This window comes from Erithacus rubecula, assembly GCF_903797595.1.
Source record: "Erithacus rubecula genome assembly, chromosome: 19".
Classification (NCBI taxonomy): domain Eukaryota; kingdom Metazoa; phylum Chordata; class Aves; order Passeriformes; family Muscicapidae; genus Erithacus; species Erithacus rubecula.
This window is the reverse complement of record NC_136671.1, coordinates 11769248-11789371: the sequence shown is the minus strand read 5'-3', so window position 1 is coordinate 11789371 and position 20124 is coordinate 11769248. Positions and strand designations below refer to the sequence as shown.

General features: G+C 47.2%; 1 protein-coding gene across 14 annotated transcripts in view; it reads left to right on the top strand.

Moving 5' to 3' along the window:
• Positions 1-20124, top strand: part of NCOR2 (nuclear receptor corepressor 2) — a 222085-nt gene that overhangs the window by 31387 nt on the left and 170574 nt on the right. Inside the window, exon 1 of one of the 14 annotated variants that reach the window (XM_079322099.1) lies at positions 10328-10645. The exons of 11 other annotated variants lie outside the window; for them this stretch is intronic. The gene's annotated coding sequence lies outside the window, so the exon portion shown is untranslated. Of the gene's footprint in view, positions 1-10327; positions 10646-17929; positions 18055-20124 lie in introns of those variants that run through there. 2 more of the 14 variants (XM_079322097.1, XM_079322094.1) reach the window with 2 other exon arrangements.

Genomic DNA, 20124 nt, shown 5'->3' with positions numbered 1-20124 from the left:
CCCCACTGTGAATAACTGACTAGTCCAGAACTGATGGTGGTTGGGAGGCCAAACTGGACTTGAAAACTTTCCCACATGAAAGGCACTGGCAGTGCCAGCGGAGATGAGGGTGAGAGGAGAAGCTCTGCTGTGCCAGAGCACTCTTTCATCTCTTTTCAGCCCTCCCTGTGAGGGGTCCTGGCTCACAGCACATAGATGCCTTGTGCAGATGTCTTGGCTGGGAAAGAAGTGGCCCCTTTCCCCTCCCAAGCAGAGCAGAGAGATATAAGAAAGCTATTGATCTGCCTGTAGCCAAAGTGAGCTGAGCCAGGCTCTGCAGTGCTTTATTGAGCTGGGTTAAGGCTTTGTTACTTACTGGAATTAAAACAAAACAAAAAAAAAAACCCCAACAGCAACAACAAAAAAGAAGTAAAGAAATAAAAGCTGAAAGGTGAGGATTTTCTTTGTTGGTAAACAGATGCTGGTGTTGTTTACCTGCAGGTTGATTCCCAAGCACATGAGAGGAAGGAGCAGACACTGAACAAAGGCTGTGCTTTGGAGGGAAGCAGCCAGCCATGGGATCTGCCAGCTCAGGTCTGGGCAGGCTGGCAGGGACAGCCTGAGCTCTGCCATGGGGTGGCACAGGGTGGCAGGAGTCCAGTTGTTAATGGGCAGGTGCTTCTCCTGCTGGTGGGAATCACAGTGCTCTTGTTAGCAGGGCTGAGAAAGATGCCAAGGAGAGGCTGGGATGGGAAGCTGAACTCCATCCTGTGGTCCCTTGCTCCTCAGTGATGTGCAGATCTGCCTGGCCAGGATTCACAGCTCTATTTCTCTTCTGCTGGAGAAAAAACAGAGCGAGTGGTCTCTGGGGTTCTTAATCCAGTCTTTTTCCTGTGCACTAAATTCAGCCTTGAAGTCTTTCCCCTCTGGTAAGCAAGTATTTTTGAGGAAAAACGGATTTTGGAAACAGTGTAATTTATTTCCTTGGTACTCTCCTGGAAAAGTCATCAGTCTTGGCTTTGTATTCCCTTCAGTGGTGTTGAGAAATGATGCTTTGGTGCCATGCTGCTGGCACTGGCTGTGTCAGCTGGGCAGGCTGGTCAGCACAGGGAGCCTGGCTGTGATGGTGCCAGCATGGATGAGGAGCACTCTGCAGCACATTCACTGTCAGGAGGTTGGCCAGCTCTGCAAATAGGAGGAATTGGAATTGACACTCTGTGTCTGAATGTGTTAAAATTTAACTGTACTTGTAACTTAGTTTTACTTGTGTGATCGGGTGTAAGAATCTGATCCTTGCAAATTCTTCTTTGGTCTCGCAGGCTCGAAGCTCTGCTTGGTGCACATGGTGCAGCTGGTTTTGCTTTACTCAGTGGAGCAAGAGGTTGGCCAGGAGCAGTGCCTACTGCTGGTCTGAGCTGCCCTGCCAAGCTCACACTTGTCTTGTTGCATTTTGAGGAAATGGGGTTGATTTGTGGTACCATGTGAACTCCAGCTGACATGTTCCTACTTGGTGCCTGTGCAGTAATTGGTGTCGCCTCCTCCTCCTCACTTTGTTCACATGCAAAGGGAGAAATGCTCCTTAGACTTGGGAGGGGAAAGGGCTTTTCTGGGTGCTTTCAGTTGCTGGAGAGCCGTAGTGATCTTTAATCCTAAGGTGCAAATTGCCATTGCAGCATTTTCCAGGGGAAAAGCAGCCTTGAGAGGAAATGGAGCTATAAATGAGCCTGGCTGGGCTCCTGGCTGAGTGTTTTGAATCAGTTTGTGCTCTCCCTCTTGGCTGCAGGCCAGGCTTTCAGAGGCAGCTTGGCAGAGCTGTGTTTCGTGCTCAGGTACCCCTCACCCCTGGCCTGCTGATGTTCTGATAAGCAATGTGTGCTGTGCTGGGGCTGGTCACACTCAGTCCTGCCTGCCAGTGCTGTGCTCTGGAGGCTGCAAGAGTGTGCTGGCATCGTGCAGCTCACCCACAGACTTTGAGAATCTAACCTTGTAATTTTAGCAGCTGGTTCAGCACTGCCTCTGAGCAGATAGGCTGGTTAAAACAAATAAATAAATATACAGGCCTGTTTCCTGCGCCTGTCAATACTGGAATAATTTTAAATGGTGTGTTTTCTCCTGGTCACTGACCTATAGTTTATTCCATTATCGACTGCTGGGTTACTGGCTCTTTGTGTTCTGTGGTTAAGTGAACTGTAAGGCTGAAATCACTTGGCTGCGATGGTGTTGCTGGGCAGGAACTCGGCTCTGGCTGACTCAGATTGGGGTGAAAGTGTACCCTCTGGCAACTCAAACACTCATTTATCTCCACCTCCCCCCAATAAACGGGTTAAACAACATAGTGGAGTATTGATCGTGCTTTCATCTGGCGGCCCTGGGCTGTAGCAGTTACCTTTGTGCCACATTCCTGCTGCTTTCCCAACAATGCCGTGCATTTTCTGCAGGGCTCCCGCCCTCCCTTGGTGACCTTCCCTCGCTTTGGCTGCGATGGGCTCTGCTGGGGACACTGCAGTGCCAGGAGCACACACGGGCTGTGCTGGGGACACTGCAGGGCTGGGAGAACACACGGGCTCTGCTGGGGATGCTCCACTCCAGGAGCACACACGGGCTCTGCTGGGGATGCTCCACTCCAGGAGCACACACGGGCTGTGCTGGGGATGCTCCACTCCAGGAGCACACACGGGCTGTGCTGGGGACACTGCAGTGCCAGGAGCACACACGGGCTGTGCTGGGGACACTGCAGTGCCAGGAGCACACACGGGCTGTGCTGGGGATGCTCCACTCCAGGAGCACACACGGGCTGTGCTGGGGATGCTCCACTCCAGGAGCACACACGGGCTCTGCTGGGGATGCTCCACTCCAGGAGCACACACGGGCTCTGCTGGGGATGCTCCACTCCAGGAGCACACACGGGCTCTGCTGGGGATGCTCCACTCCAGGAGCACACACAGCCCCGGTGTGGGCAGGGCTTGGCTGCCCCTCTCGCTGCAGGCGTGCTCGCTTGGGGTGATGCTGTGAGCACTGCAGAGTGGGGTTTTGTGGCTTGGGAATGTGCTTTTGTTCCTCAGCTCTGCTCTAGGAATTGCTGACCTTGGGTAGGGTCCTGGAATGACCACACAGTTCTTTTGGGGTGAGGCTGAGTGCTGGTTGAAGACTGTGCCCCTCCAGTCGTTGTTGGTGGCTGTTCAGTGCTTGCTGCTACATTGTCCAGGTTTTAGGGCACTCATGGACCTTTACCATGACTTCAAAACTCTGATTAAGACTCCTGGAGTAGCCAGTATTGCTGCTCTTAGCAAGGCACTTCTGAGAAATGCCTGAAGCTTCTGAGTGTTGCTGCCAGCCCGGATGCTTGTGGGGGATTTGAGCCCCCAGCCTGTCTTGGCTCTGCAGGCTTGGGTGCAGGCTGTGCTAACAGCATCATCCCTTCCCATGCTGGCAGCCTGGGGCAGGTTACACAGGCCTGAGGAGCTCCAGCTCTGTGCTGAGCTGTTTATTTACAGGGGAGGAGGCTGCTGCACTGCTTCTTTCCCTGTTGGTGTGAACATTTGCTCGGAGCCTGCACGTCCTGCCTGGGACTGCCTTAGGCTCTCTGGGTTTTTTGGCTGCTGTAGAGAAGTTGCTTTAGTACACAAGTACTCAGCAATGCTGTTCTGTGTGATCTGTTCATATTTCAGGTCTTATGAGGACTTGATCTCTCTTAGTGACTGCTTTGCATGTCTTGCTCGTGGGCTGTGGGGGTGTTAAAAAGGCCTGTTTGTGTGCTGCTCAGCTTCCCACCAGATGCATCCATCATCTTCAAAAGAAGCAGGGGAGAAAAATGGCTTATGATTTTTTTTTCTTTTTTTTGAGCCATTGGAATTTGGCATTGAAATAAACAGGTGTTCTGGCATGGGAGCAGAGGAGTGTTTGTCTCTCCTGTCTTTTGTCACGTGAGGATCTTCAGGGAGTCTCGATCAAAGAGCTAACTTTAGTAATGGTGTAATTTTTTTTTTCCCCTTTTCAGCAAAGGGATTGATGAATAACTGAGTTCCTGGTGTCCCTGGCAGGGTAGGCTGGTGCAGGAGGTAAATGTCTCTGGAGTGCAGCCCAAAAATCTCCTTTCGTAGAATTAAACTCTCAAAGTAAATAACGTCACTGCAACCTCTGGCCTTATGAGGCAAATGTTTGGGACTGTGAGTCCCAGTGTTGTGTGCTGTGCTCAGATGAGGCCAGGTCTGCTGTGTCTGCTGGACAGTGCTGGGAGCAGCCCTTGAACCTCTGAGCAACCCAAGTGTAAAAGTTTTAGAGATTTGATTTTGGCACTTTGGCCCATGAGATGAAATGCACATCAACATTTTGTGTGTAGTTTTCCCCATGATCTCTTGTCTTGCCTTTGGGGTTTGAATTCTAAGTCTGGCCATGTTGGTTCATTGATGTGGAGAATTCCATAGGGATGGTTGAAAAAGCTTTCTAACATCAATGCCCTCTTGCCCCAGTGTCCAGGGGTGTGTGCACAGGAGAGGCTGGGCCACGGAAAGGGGAAGACAGCAAACCTCTGATCAGGGTTAACTTTGTTCCTTGGCTTCCAGGCAGTGCCAGTTTTGAGATAAGGCAAAATCTGCAGTGACCTTATGCAGGGACCTCGCTGACGTCAGCGTGAGCCTGTCCCCTGAGCTCACTGGACTTTGGGTCAGGTTTCTTTGGAGGCTGGACATTGAAAGCAAAGAGTGAAAGGCTAGCTGGGGTCACCCCAGTCCTTGCTGGGGTAACTGGAGCAAAGGCAAGGGGTAGGCTGTGTGAGTGAGGCTGTTGGGAGGGTCAGCCCACCTGTGGTTGAAGGCAGAGGGATTTCCCATATCCTTGTGTCTTGAGTTCTTAGGCCAAACATCTCTTCCAGACCTGCTGCTGGGCCTCTCCACAACCATCTCCCTTTAAATGTTTGTGTGTGTCCTTGGGGCACTTAGAAAATCTCTGGAGGTGCCTGAAAGGATTGAGGCACCCAAGTGTCTGTGCACAGGATCATCACAACACACTTAATTTTATTTTGTCCTTAAGGAAACCCAGGCTCTGAGCAGATGGAAACATTAGCATGAGCACTGTGTGGCTTTGTGTTTTAATGCTGTCTCCCAGAGCAGCAAGAGAGATGCATCACAAAGTCCTTGCTTTGAAAGAACCTCAAATGGCAGCAGCCAAGCTGGGGCAGCCTTGGAGAGGTTTTGTAAGGCACTTTTTGGGTATTTGTGTTGTGGAGTGCTGTGTCCTTCAGGGGTTGCCTGTGAAACTTGTTGTGTCTCTCATGCATAGAACAGTCCAAGTGCAAGCCTAGATTGGTGAATTGTAAGTGAATGACATGAGCTGGGCAGGAAATGTTCCTGCATGGCTTTAGAGCTCCACATAGCAAACAAAGGAACAGAAATAACAAACATTGGCTTTATTTAAGAGAAGTGTGACTTTGCTTTTTATTGTTAGCCACAGGAGAACAGCAACTTTCACATAGTGTGATCTTCTTCTGAACCACAGCATCTCTGCCTACAGGCTCACTGGTGGATGTCTGCTCCTCAAGCTGCCTACTGTGTTCATCATGTTGATACCTGAAGTTTTGGTACCTCACTGATTCTTCTGCTGCTCCTTTCCTCCCCCATGTGCGTGCTGCTTGCTCAAGGCATTTTGGCACCAAGGAGAAGGCAGAAGTAGCTTTTAAAACATAAAGGATTCCAGATGTGAGCATGTCTTGGGCAGTGCTAGTGGAAGAAAAATGCATAATCCACACAGTTGTACATTATGGTGTAGCCTCATGGTTTGTGAGGATAAATAGCCCAGATAAAGCTGATTGTTTTTTAGGTTAGTTTCCTCTCTCCTCTTTTAAACTGTAAATTGAAATCCACACTCTGGGATCCTGCAACTGTATACCTGTTAGCTGCATTCCCTGCTTCAGCTTGATGGCTGAAGCTTTGCATTCTTAAATGTCAGCAATGAGGTGTTGGAAGTTCCCCTCTTCCTGCTGGAGGAGGTTGGAGGAGGCCCCTGAGAACTGTTTGTAGGAAATGAGAATTGCCAGGATCCTCTGTTTCAATGTGATGCCTTCCCCTTGTGGAGGCTGAACTGATGCTGGTATTGCCCCTCAGCCTTTCAGACAGCAAAGCCTGGTCCTTCTGATATAATAATTCATCTCTTCCACCCCTCTCTACAAGGACATGCCAGCAGAGATGGCTTTGGGACTGTCAGTCTCCTTCTGGCAACTGTAATGCTTGCACTTCTCTTAATGCTGTGCAAAGCATTTTGCCTGTTCCTTGTGAAAATAAAGTTGCAAATGGTCCGTGCTGCACTTTCATGCTAATGAAACCAAATACTAGATTGGCTTGGTGAGAGGTTTCATTTTGAACATCTTGAAGACAAGATCAGAGGGGGTTTTGAGCTAGAAAGTCTCATTTTATGGGAGGTAGCTGGAAACCTCATCACTGCTGCTGCTGGTTCTTCTTGAAGGTCTTGTAGTCACTGAGTTATCACTGCTGCTGAATATGTGTTGGTTTCATGACAGAATTGTTGATTTTTGTAGAGATTATTTTAGTCCTTTTGTTTACCAGGTAACCTCAAAATAAAAAATCACTACCAGTGGGTCTGTATCTTTTTCACTGATGTAGGAGATTCCAGAATGCCAAGTGAGGATTGGTCTGCTCTTCTAAACTTCTGATGCTTCATAGAGGGCTTGTACATTGATTGGAGCAAATTACATTGAAGTCCCGAGCTCTTAGATTATTTTTGGGTCTGGAGTTGATATGAAGAGTGAAAAATGGATGTCACAAGTGTCTTGAAGATGCTGCCTGAGGTAATGATCTTGTTCCAGGCTGTGCAGGCACTGGTGAGCAGCACCTCCCTGCTAACAGGGCTGTTGCACAAGGAATGGGTTGGGCTGTCCTGCTGTGTTCCTGGCTTTGTGCTGCTCTCCAGCATTTTGTTCACTTTTCTTTTTTTTTTTTTTTTTTTTTTTTTAATGGATTGTCACAATCCTCTGAGCAGTTTGATTTCAAGAAGAAATGTTGAGCTGAAAGAATTAAAAAAACCTCAATCCAAACACAACAGAGGATTGCCTAATTTGAGGCTGGTGTCTGTACCATGTCACACTCTTACTCCTGTCAGTCAGGGAGGTTTCAAATGTGTATAAATTTTGAGACAGACCTTGCAGTCTAAGGCTGAGGTATCTTCCTGCATACTTCAGGCTGTTTGAGGTGCTGTTCCCTCTTTAACATTTCACAGCCATGCTGCTTCTGATCAGGCAGGGAATTGAGGATTTGGACTCAGCCCTCCAAGGAGCCTCCTGAAGTTGCCTGGGAGAATTCTGCTGTGTCTGAGCAGCTGGGAAGGGCAGGCAGAGCTGCCAGACAGGGAGGGATGATGTGACTGTCTGGAGCAGTGGGAAGGAGGATGCACACCCTGGCCAGGGAGGCTCTGGGGAGCTGGATCCTCTGATTTGGTGTGAAAGGTTTGGCTCCAGGCTGCTGAACCCTGGCCCTGCACTGTGGCACCAGCAGTTGCTTGCGTGAGACTCTCTGGGTTTCTGTCCTGACCTGACGTGTCATGTTCTGGAGACCATGGTTGTACAAAGATGCTCTTGGGTGGTGAGTGAAGTGCTCTGATACATATTTCCCCCAAGCTCCATGGAGTATTATTTTTCTGTACTTAGGTGAAAAAGAAGAATCTGGCAACTGTGTAGGAGGCTGTTGCTTTGACTGGTGTACACAAGCATTAAAATGATAAATATGAGGATTTTACCTGGGATTTTTTGTCTATTTTTTTAACTCTTTAAGTTCTTCTCAACTTCTTTCATGCAGCTAGAAAAATGAAACCTAAGACATGGCCAATGCCTTTGTCCCAGGAGAAATGCTGAGTGTCAGGGGAGTGTGGGCTTAGGGCTTCAGCATTCCCAGTTGTGGCCTGGGGCTCCAGCATTCCCAAATGTGTCCTCTCATGCATGAGGGCCCAGAGCAGTTATCTGAAACAGTAGTAATGTAAATTGAATGAGCAGTCCAGTTAAATAAGTAATGAAGTTAGCAGGGTGCCTAATTAAATTAAATTCAAAATTATGTATGGATGATGCCTTTCTAATAATTGCTGTAGGTTTGTCATTGAGGAACTCCACACTCCCCTCTTGGCTGAAGCTTCCCATTTCCCAGGTGAATGTTGGTACCACAGAGGGAAGTTTTACACTTCACTTTGGCTCCTCCCTGATGCTCTTGTGACCATTGCAGTGTTGCAGTTTTCTGTTTTACTGAGATTGTTTTTTTTACAATCCTGCTGAGGGTTTTGGTCTGCTCCTAGACCAGCTTTAGTGCTGTTTCCTTGGTCCCTGTGCCCCACTGATCTTGTTGGGGCAGTCCCCTGCCCTTCCCATCCCTGTGGTGCCTGGCAAGTTGCTCCTGTTTCTACAAAGCAGGAGAGCACATCTGGGAACTCTGAGCACAAAGATTTAGCCCATTTCTTTATTTGAAAATAATCTCTTAATTCCCATCCTTGTGAGCTCCTTTGAAACAGCAGCACTTTGAAGGTGTGTGTCAGTTTGGGGATAAACATTAAGCTGAGGCAGAAGAACAATTTTGAAGGGAGGGAAAGCTGCCAAAATTAAAGACTCTTGAGAAGATGCAGCCATCACAGGCACCAAAGGCAATTCTCCTCTCTCCAGACAGCACGTTGAGAGCAGCCTCTCCCTGTCCTGGGCATGGGCAGACACTCAGTGCATTTTGAAGATGGGTTGTCAAGGCAGAGCTGGCTCTGGCTGGCAATTACTGACCTTTGAGGTAATGTGTCCTTAATAGAAGGATGTGAGTACATCAGAGGAAGAATTGTCATTGTCATTATCATCTTTTCACCTCCTTTTGAGAAGGGCAGGTCTATTAGAGGGGCTCTGCTCCAACAGAACTGGTCCTGCCCCTCCAGGACATGACTGCTGACTTTTCTGAAGATGAGAGTAGATGTGGGGAGGAGAGAGAGCCCAAATGACAGAGCTGCATTGCTTGAATTCCCCCCACTGCTCATTTTGCAGCAGGGTTTGTGTGCCAAGTCCCAGATGGTGTCTCCAGTGTAGTAGCCCAGCTTGCCTGGTGCAGGGGCTGTGCTCCTGGACCCACAGCTGGCAGTGTTTGGGCAGGGAGAGCTTCTGCATGAAGCAATAAATGCTCTGGGACAGCAGCTACAGGTGATAAATGTCACAAGATTTTTGTCACGTTCAGGGCAGTCTGATTCTTCCTTGTTGATGGTTTCCCTGGGAAAACCTCCAGGTGATAAACAGGAGGATCGTGCAACCATTTTTTCCTCCAGGAAAGGCAAGTGCTTCCCCTGTGAGAATCTGGATGTCTTTTGCAAACCTTTAATTAATCCTTGATTGGCCTCAGCCACCTCCATGCCCAACGCCCCTGTGACAGAGCAGCAAGACTGGAGACCCTTGTAACCCTCCCATCTCCCAAATGGGAGTGTGGCAGTGGAAGGATCTTTTTGGAGTCCTCATGAAGGCAGAGAGGTTTAGTAAAGCACAGGGTGCAGTGACAGATATAGAAGTGATTTGCATGGGTGCAGTGACCTGAGCAGGGCTCTGCACATTTCATGCACAGTTGCGTTAAAGGGATGCTGATCATTTTCAGCATGACCTGCTAATTATCAGAGCAGATGAAAGCCTTTTTTTTTTTCCTCCTCTTTGAATCCTCCTCCCCCTACATGCTCTCTTCTTCTCCCTGCTCTCCCAAGCCCTTATCTAAGCTAATCAACATGACACAAACAGCCAAAAAAGCAGTGTTCTTACAGCAGCTATTAAGTGGGAAGGAGACAGCGGGCGTCTGGAGCCCCTCGGGAGGGACTCGCCTGGAATAACCCATTGCTTTTAACAGCCACACTGAGAGCTGCACAGTCACAACAGAAAAGCTTTAAGATTCTTTCTTTTGAGGTCCTAATATGTACTGACCTGTATGCTATGATGTAGTTTTTAAGAAAACCCAAATGTGTAATTTTAGTGGTAATGAGGGGCTTCCCAGATATCTAATACATCCCTGGTTAAATAGAAATTAATCTTAGTAGCTATATATATATTGTGGGTAAGTTTTCAAAAGTTTGAGACATATGGCTGTGTCCTTCAAGGAGAGTCTTTCCATCCCAAATCTGTTTATTGTTGATAAATCATCCCTCAGCAGCAGAACACACAGCTAGGGGAGGGTTATGTTAATCTGATGAAGTAGTTTGTATCATTGCATCAAGCTGGACACAAGTTTTTCTCCCATATTTCAAGCATTTGTTTTATCTGGAGCTGTGGGAGGGATTTTCCATTGTCCTCTGCTCTGTGCTAGATGAATACTTTAAAGTTGTTCTTGTGGTGATAGGGAGACAGAGGCCAGACGTGTCTCAGGAATTTCAGCTGCGGTGCCGCGCTGAGCAAACGGACACCACGTTTAAATGGTGTGTCCTGAATTGCTTTAATTTGGTTCTTATTTTGTAAGCCATTGGCTGGGTTTTCTGTCCTTTCAGAAATCAGCAGCTTCTTATGAAATATGGAGCTGTTTAAAAACAGACAGCAGCTGCTCCATCCTTGCGTCAGCACAGGCTCGCAGAAGGAAGGGGAATGGTAGACGCTTGTTTAGCTGTGATATTCTTCCCCTCATTGCTGTTGTCATATTGTGTTAACAGAAGGTCTGATCAAATATACACCAGGAAAGTAAGACTTAATGTTTCTTTGTTCTCCTGGAATGGTGTTGGGAGGGGAGTGGGGGAATGTTTGAATGAGACTTTTATTTATGTGGTTCAGATAGCTCAGCGTTGCCTGTGTTGGTAGATATGTTGTTCTGCTCTTATTTCTTAAGCTTCTCGCTGTATTTTTAGCTGGGAAAAGTCTTTGTTTGTACAAAACCTCTGCTGTGTGGTATGGAAACTTTGGGGGGTGGTGGTGTAAGTAACAGGGAGAGTATGATCTATTCAGGCTGAGTTCCTAACTTGCTTTAAACTCTTCTTTAAAAAAAAAAAAAAAAAAAATCTCAGACAGATTCTTTAAAAAATAAAATAAAAAATGAGGATCATTGTTGCACAAGAACTGGAGAGAACCCAAATACTTTGCTTACTGTTGAAATTGCGACATGACTGGAAACATTTGGTAAAGAAAAATTAATTGCGTGGTGTATTTGTGGTTTCCTGTTGAATCTCAATTTTTAGAGGAGGTTGAAAATCCCATGGATGTTTCCTCAGATTACTAGATAGCATTATACCTTGTGTGCATGATGAAAGACCTTCAGCAAAGCGTGCCAGATATCCATGGCTTGCTATAAAAAATCTCTCCCATCTGGAACATGACTGTTTTCTCCTTTTTAGTTGGATGATTAGAGCAGAGATAAACATGCAGTAAAATTTAGCCTGGTTCAATCTTACTCCACTACCAGTATGGATTTCCTTGCAGTCTGGAGTCACCTGAGGGAGGATGCTCAGACCTTTTAATGAGCTTTGAAGCCACAAAGCCTCTGCCATGCAGAGCTGGAGCTCCTTTTGAGGAGTGAACACGGTCACACGTAGGAGGGGCTGGATGGACAGGTAGGGTGGTGAATGCTGGGGCACATTGCTGAGGATCATGGTGGGTTCCCCTGTCTGGAGGCTTGAGGAGGGTCTGAGAGCTGCTGGGTGAAACCCTGGGCTGGAGACATCTGGGCAGGGGTCAGATCAGAGCATCACCCTGGCCCCCAGCCCCTGCTCTGCCTCCTCGTTTGATCGCACAGAAGATGTTTGTGTGTGCAGAACAGAACTCGTGATGACACAGGGCTTAAGGTTGTGAAATCTTTGAGGCTCTTCTGGGTATTCCTGTGGGAAGGGAAGAGTTATCCCTCAGATAATTTCCATGGGGAAATAGTTAATCTCATAAACACCAGAGGTTGTTTTGTAGAGCGAAGGCAGGGCTGTGGGGGAGCGTGGTTAACCATGTAGAGTGAAGACAGGCTAAAACTCATAAAGCAGAAATGTATGTAGGAGTTTATAGATGTATATGAGTGTATTAGAACTTCAGTTTGAGATCACTGGCTGAGATTAAAACGAGCTGCTGTGGAGCTAAACCACTTACAGAGAGCTGAGAGCAACTTTCTGAGATGGATGGTGGCCCCACAACTTGCTGACTGAGAACATGCACAGTTGTTTAAAATCTGCTTCTCTAAAGTGCTGGGTTTTTTGGTGTAGTTTGAAATAATGAAAAACTTACTTTTGGTTTAATGCTCATTCAACTTCTGAAAATTCCCATCCAGTTTTGAATGTCTGTGTTCACTTTTGGGCTGTTGGGAGTTAAATTTTCCTCTTGACTCAGTTGTGGAAACGGTCTTCATTTATCGTTTCCCAGTTTAGCTCCCGTATTAAAATTATAACAAGGCTGGGATTTATTTTTATCTTGTGTACATTTATCTCCTGTGTATCCTTGTGTCTATTATTAGAGTCCTGCTCCATTGCTAAATGGATTGGCCGAGTTCTTGGGGACAAAATATTGAAGCATATGACTAGTCTGCAGTGCCCCTCAGCCCCTGGCTCTGCAGTATTCACAGTGCCTGGGTTCACCCCGTGCTTGTCACAGCTTATTTTAAATGCTGAGGATGCAGTGGGCAGAGCCAGCAGATAGGAGATCTTAAATGGCACATCAATTTGTAAGTGAAAGGAGGGAGGAGGTGGATGTGGAGGGGAAGCTCCAGCTGAGAATAAACAGATAAGTGGTGTGTGTTTGGGAAGCAGCTGAGTTGCATGGCCTGGTTAGAGCCCCCCCTTGTTTAGTTTTTTTTTTATTTTTGTTAGTACTTTTTTTTTTATTTTTCCCTTGACAGGCTGTTTCTGTTTCAGGCTGAAAATCAGGAAATGTCGAATCCTGTGGAAGAGGACTGGTGTGGTGGTTGGATGGCTCTGAACTTACCCTTTCCTGAGATAAAAAACAAGCTTTACACAGGTTCCAGCTGTGTTTCAAAGCCCCTCTGACTTTGTGGCTGAACATTGTCCTTCAGTTTCTACCTGAATTCTTGGCTTGCACAAGAGTGATTTGTGTTTCTGCTGCTCTTTTCTCCTGGTTCCACATCCAGTGTGAGCTGGCTGGGTTTTCAGGGGTTTGCTCTGTTTTATAACTTAGCTGTTGAGTATCTTCACCATGTTCCTGCTTTGCTTTCAGGATCTGTTTGTCCATGTGGCCTCTTACATGTCTGCAGCTCTCTCCCACAGGTTAGGAAGATCCTCTGGGCTCTGCACACTGTGTTGTTACACCTTTCAGAGGTCTCATGGTTGATTGCTTTTAAATTATTTTTTTTAATTGCCTAGGCAGTGCCTTTGGCAAGGAGTGGTCCAGAGCTCAAAGAAACAGAGAAGGCTCTTACTGGAGCAATGCATGGTTTAGGATCAGATTCTTGATTTGATTTTTATTCCCTTCCACTTTATTTTGCTGAAAGATGTGGTGAGCTATTTCCCTCTTCTGATTTGTTGGATATATTTTTTTCCTTTCATTGCTGTCTGTGGAATATACTCTGCTTCTGGACTTCTTGATCCAGTTGGAGAGGCACTGCCTAGTAAAGCCAGCTTTTGCACAGATCCTTGAATGAGTCTTCTTTTTCCACCTCCTCCCTTCTTTGTGTTCCTCATCCAACATCCTTTGGTTCCTACGTACATGCCACTTGCTTCCTTTGTTTTGCCTGTGTTGAGTTTTGATGTTGGAGCCTGTTCTGAAGGATGTGGTTTGGCCCTTGCAAAACTCTTTCTGTGCTGCAGGCTGCTCTGGTAGAGGCAGGTGTGCCCAGTGGGCAGTTGTACCTGGGGTGGGTGAGATTTTTGGAGGCTCTGGCTTGTGGAGCAGGGGGCTGGTTTAGCCCTGGCCATGCAGCTGTGGGTGTAGGAGACTTGGAGCTGCAGGCTAGGATCAGCACACAGGACTGAGTTGCCTGAAGGATTTTTTCTTTTTACTGTGACCACAGAATTGCTTGGCAGGTGGAGGAGAGTTGATCAAACAAACCTGCTTCCACCAATTGTCCAGTTTTTGTATTTCTTTCAGGATTTTTTTTATTTCGTAGACTTTAAAGTGTGTGTGATTGAACAGTTTAATTAACTGTGGGAACTGCTGGAGAGAACTTAGTGGGATTTTCTGCAAACCTTGCTGCCCTTTTCATGTTTTTGACACACACAGTTTCTGTGAGCAAGCAGGCAGGAGTGCCTGAGAATGTGGCCCAGGTAAGATGTTATCACCTGAGCAGGGATCCCAGTGCCTGTGCAGTTGACTCTGGGTGTAGGCTGGCTGCTTGCTGCTGGGAACCAGTCCCTGAGCTGGTACCCCAACCTGGGCAGGCTGCTCATGGTGCCAGGGTGCACATTGCTCCTCTTTGTGTCATCTCCTCTTCCACCTGGCACCTCACACTCTTCCAGAGGCTGTGAAACTGGCTCCAGGAGCAATATCAGCAGTGTTTTAAGTTGCAGGAGCTTTATGGGAACCTGGAGGTTTGTCATGGCCTGCCAGCATCTTTTCAGAGGTTGCTAACAGGTGATATTTCAGTTTGTAATCCTGCTCTCCCTGCAGGGAATACAGGCTCCCCATGACTTTGCAGAGGTTGGCATTCAGCCCAGGTTCTTCTCCTGATCCTGTCAGGAAAGTCATGGTGTCTGGATCCCTTGGCATGGCTAAAGATGTGATTTCCAGGCCATGGGGGCCACCTGAGGGTGGTACAGGAGCTGTGACTCCTCCAGGGAGAGCAGAAGTGAAAACCCACCTTGGAATAGTGGAGGTTATAACAACAAGGTTCTGGCTTGTGTTTCCAGCTTTATTAGCAGTGATCAAAATTGATTTTCTAATGTGTTTTTCTTGAGCTCCCAGTGATTTTTCTGTGGTCAAATCTGCCTTCTTGTTTTGTCCCTGTGCATGAAGGGATTGTATTTGGGACAGTGCTCCAAGCTGCAGTCTGCTTCATCCTGACACTGCACTGGCTGTGCAGTCTGTCCAGAGGCTGTACATGATCAAAAACACACTTAATCAGCCTAGAATTGTTAAAGGTCAAAGATATTAGTGCAGAGGGTTCATTCAAAAAAAACCCCACCAACATTCTGTAAGAGGTGCTGGTGGTTATTTCCTTTAATTCTTTAGATTTGGGGTTTGAGGGGAAAAATTATTAAATAATGTCTTAAAGCTGAATAAAGAAGTCGGTATTGAATGTTGTAATGTCTTACAGATGCTGTGGGGTTGTGGGGTTTTATTTTAAATTTAACAATGGGAGTTGGAGTGGCTCCAGCACTGTAAAGAATAGTCTGTTTAATTAAGGGTTTAAGCTGGAAGAGTGTGTGCAGTGTGATGCCATTTTAAAGTTTCAGCAGGGTTTTGTAGTTGTTATTCCTCATCTTGCATCATCCCTCTGTGTGTCTGGGGTCATGGTGGGGCTGGGTGTTCCTCACCCAGAGAGCAGAGGTTGGTCTGTGTGAGACTAGGAAGGTTTCTCCAATGTTTTAGCCTTGATTTTACAGTTTTCTCTTCCTTGTGGCTCCTGATGCCACCTTAAGGTGCTGTCTTTGCACATGGTGTGTTACACACAGGAGGAAATTGCAGCTGTGGTTTTCCTTAGTAGTTTGGGGTTTTTCTTCAGACTGGTTAGTAGTCATGTTCTTAGATGTCATCTTGGTAATAGCAAATTGGGAGGGAGGTTTTGGGAGGCTGGGATCAAATGGATTCTGCTCAGGAAGGTATCCTGAGACACACTGGGGTTCACTGGAATAGAGGAGCATGAGATAGAGCTGTGTCTGTGACATTCACCAGAGCTGGGCAAAGTCCCATCCCCATGGAAGCTCTTGGGGTTCTCTGTTTCCTGTTCACCTGTAACTTACTGGGGTGAAACCCAGAAAATTTCCCATTAAAAAGAGGCTAAATGATTATTCTCACATTGAAAGCACAAGCGTTCCAGTCATGTGATCCTGAGTCATCATTAAAAAAAATAACATTGTGAGGTTTAAGGTTGGCACCTCTTAACTTCAGCCCATTCTGAGCTCATGGGATTCAGGTAGATGCTCCAGGACAGGTCTGGTTTTCTCCCCCTTCGTGTGTGGCTCTGCTTGGCTCTGTGGTAGCACAACATGTATTTAATTATCAGCAGCAGCAGCTGCTGCTCTTGGCCATCTTGCACACTTTGGTGTAGGAACCAGCATCTGCCAGGGTGTGCTGCATCCTGGTTTGTGCTAAGATGATTGCTTGACTCCTTTTTTTATTTTTTTTACTGTGGGAATTAGGCTCTTCTGTGGCATGAGGAGTTGTAGCCTTGTATCAAAGGCTGAGCAGCTGTGAGCCTGACGTAGCAAGGAACCTTTATGGTTTGCATTTAGTCTCTCCTGGTATGTTTATTCCCATAAAATAATTAATTGAACTAGAGCTCCAAGCAGTGTTATCACCTCTACACATTAGAAAAAATCATAATCATGCTCTGCAACTTAATGAGATTTAGAAAGAAATGTTCTTTTTTTGTTTGCCTTCTGGTTTTGAGTGTTAAAGACTCCCAGGGGTCGTGCATTCTGCTGGAGATGACGGGGGCAGTGGGCTGCTGTGTGCAGGGGGCTGGCCATGGAGAGCCACCAGTGCAGAGCAGGAGCCTTTGGCTTTCCCAGCATTCCTGCCAGAAATGGAGCTGGATCTGAACACTGGCAGCACTGTTTTGAGAACTGAGCATCGAGAATGGAGCTGTGTTTTTTGTGGTGGCCTTGGCTCTGCTGTTTTTCAGTTTTCCCTTTAATTTCTATTGTTTTCTTTGCTTATTTGCTAACTTGCAAAATTCAGCAAATTGCAGAGGATGTCCCAGCCCTTGGGATGAGTTTTCCTTGGGGCTGCAGTGAGGCAGCACATGGCAGTGGCACTCCCTGAGCTCATGCTCAGAGGTGTAAATACATCTGGGACCTGCTGGCCTTCAGGTGGTCAGGGTCTGTGACAGCTGTGGAGATAGTGGGGTCATCCTGGACAGAGTGTGTGTGTAATCAGGGTAAATATTAACTTCACATGATCTTGGGGACTGCTGTGTGTGTGTGCTAGCTGCTCATTTCAGTAGGATTTGGTTGAAACACCATCATAAGGTTCCTTAACTTCATCAGTCTTCCTACGCCACTGACATTAATGATGGCTTGAGTGTCTTTTCCTCTTCTGTTTGAGTTTCACTGCTGTTTCACAGTCTTGCTGGGATGTATTATTGCTTTTAACTCATTCAGCTTCAGAATAAGTCCCAACTGTATGGGCAGGTTGCCCTACACTGCCACAGGGGCACAGGGCATCCCTGCAGTGCAGTCCCAAAAGGACACATGAATTCTCCCAGCATTTGATGAGAGGGTTGTAAAGCATCTTGCTTCCCTGCAGCTCTGCACATCACACCCAGAGCCCCAGCAGCCTGCTCCCAGCTTGCCCTGGAGGGCACTGACAGAGCCACATGCACCAAGTGGTATTTTGTGGTCTGTTTTCTCTCAGGCCAGGCGAGCTGGAGGAAAACCTCTCACACAACTCCTGGAGCCAGTGAGCAGAGCAAACGTACCTGCTGAGTAAGAGACTGAAATAAACCCAGTCTGGAAAAGCCCAGATGGGGTTGTGGCACTTACTGTGTGTGTGACAAATCAACAAATCCACTAGATGGGAAACGATTCCTGCATCGGAGCAGGGAGCATCCCCTGCTCCTCTGCCTGGTCACCCTGGAGCGTTCATCTGCTGGCGGTGCAGGAAGGAAATGGTTAAAGGAGGAGAGGTTGTCAGGTTGGGTTAGCCATCAGATAGCTAATATTTTAGAGGTTTTTCAGAGCTAAGCTATAAAAAGGCCGTAGCAGTATTTCAACTCGCCCATTGTCTGCTGGAAGCCAGCCAGCGTTGCCATGCCGACGAGGAATTATTACTTGCTGCCAGAGCTGGAGGAAAAGCTCATACTTTTGGCTTCAAAACAGGAGGGGTGGACTTATGTAATCCACTGTGTTTATAGGCTGAGACTGGCAGGAGCATTGAGAAATAATTACAGGCTTTCCATTTCATTTCCAGATTGGTTTTAAGGCTGTGTGGCCTCGCTTTATTTATTTATTTTGAAGTTAAGAGGGTGGCTGCTAAAGATGCAGGAGGTGATGTGGGGATGCTGCTAGGTAAGTACCCCCCACTTCCCTCCCCCGACTGGCTGGGAGGCTTTTGTTTTGGTGGTGTTTTGTGTGGAGAACTAAACTAGGCCACAGCAGAAAGAAGTTGCTTTTGAAAAACTGGGACTTGGCCCGGCGACACAGAAACAGTGTTCAGTGCTGGAGGCTGAGCACACACTGCTGCGCTGCCCGGCTGCTTGCTGCTGGAGGTGAAGGGCAAGGTTTTGAGAGCCCCTGCTGCTTTCTGAGGTGATTTTATCCCTCCAGCCCTCCTTGGCAGGGAGCATGTAATTTTAGGGGGAGGGCAGCAACAAGGAAAAAGGAGAGAAAAAGTTTGGATTTTTTTTTTTTTCCCCCTCCCTGGACATCTTGGTCTCGTGCGTTGCTCCGTCGGCTGGAGAGGGGATTTGTCAGTAGGATCAAAGCAGTTCTGCTGACGTTTTCATGCTTTTGAGAGGTGAATTGCAAAGTTTAGCCTGTAATTAGTGTGGGTTTGTTCATCCTGGGAGCAGTGAGCAGATGATGCTGTAATTTGGGTTTGCCTGGAGAGCAGCGCTCAGTGTGTTTTGACTCCGGTCAGGCCAGTGGGAGTTTGCAGCTGCTGTTCTGGGGCTGCCTGTGGCATACAGGGAGCTCCTGCTGCTGAACTCTCTGCAGAACTTGGAGAAAGGGTGGTTTTGCTGGGTCTGAGGGTCCTGGTCCTGTAATCCTGGGGAAGACACTTGTGGTGTGATGGGGATTCCAGGAGAGATGGTGGGATGGGGCTTTTAGCTGCTCCTCATCCTGCTCTGCTCTCCTTCAGTAAATAAGGGTCTTGCAACTCTGACTTTTTAAAGCTTTAACATTGTGTGTAAAGGTCCCAAGAGTGAACAAAGCTCATTTTGGAGGGGATGAAGAATTCTCTGATATGCTGTAAACTTGCTGCAGAGGTTACAAAAGTGTATAGAAGCTGCAGTGTGCTGTGATTTTTAAGTTTTCTTTCGTGCCACTGTTTCCTATGAAGGAGTTATCTTTTCAGTCCATGCTAATCTGCCTTCTTGCCACTGTTGTATGAAATATCCTCGACTGCTCTCAAGAATGGACTCCAGCACTTGTGACTCAGAGATCCCACACTTCTTAGGGACACCTACAGTCCCATATGAACATATTTGGACCCTGTCTTGAAACGTAGGGCTGCCTCAGGGTACACAACAGCTTGTTGAATGCACACTGCAGAAATAAACTGCTTTTTCCACAGCTTCCCAAGTTATGGGCAAGAACTTGGGAGAGTGGTGGCATGCTTTCAGTGGGGAAATGTCCCTTGAAACAGCAGGTTTGCCTGGTGGTATCAGAGATGCATGGGTGTGTTACACAAAATAATTCATTTATGATCCATAAGACTGCTCTAACTCCTACCACAGATGCTGTTGGATTCAATGCAAGTTGGATTTGTTACTGCAGGGATTTTTGGGGGTTTTTTTCCCTTTCTCTGGGATTCATGCCAAGATGAACTGTATGTTCTGTTCGTAAGAGCTATGAGTAATGTGTGTGTGAATCTATAACACAAGTAATAGGAGTATATAAAATGTGAGTGTGCAGGATCTGTGTGTCCTGTGTCTGCAGAGCACAGCTCACAGCTCCGTGTGCGTTCTCAAATGGGGTGTGATACATGTCTGGGCAAAATTAATGACATGCCTTGGAGTTACTGCTCTCTGCAGAGCTCTGTCTGATGGCCTCATCAGAGAGCTGAGCTGCAATCCCAGTCACAGCTACGGTTTGGCTGCTTAATTGCCCTTTTGGAGGAGTTACAAATTAGAGAGAGCTGCGAGTCCCTCCCTGTGCCTTAACGGAAGGCAGCTCTAACAGAGATGGGAGGGATGCTTGCAGCACAGCCTGGTGTGTTCTGTGGGCTTGGGGCATCACTGAGTGCCTGGGGTTTGTTCCTGGGAGCAGGGGGTACAGGGAGAGCTGGGGGTCCCACTCTGCATCACCCAGGTGGGTGCTGCTCCAGGAGCTGCTGTACAAGTGATGCACTCCAAGGCAGGCCTGCTGCTTTTAGTAGGATTTTTTTTTTTCTTTTAGATGAATAAAACGAGCTTT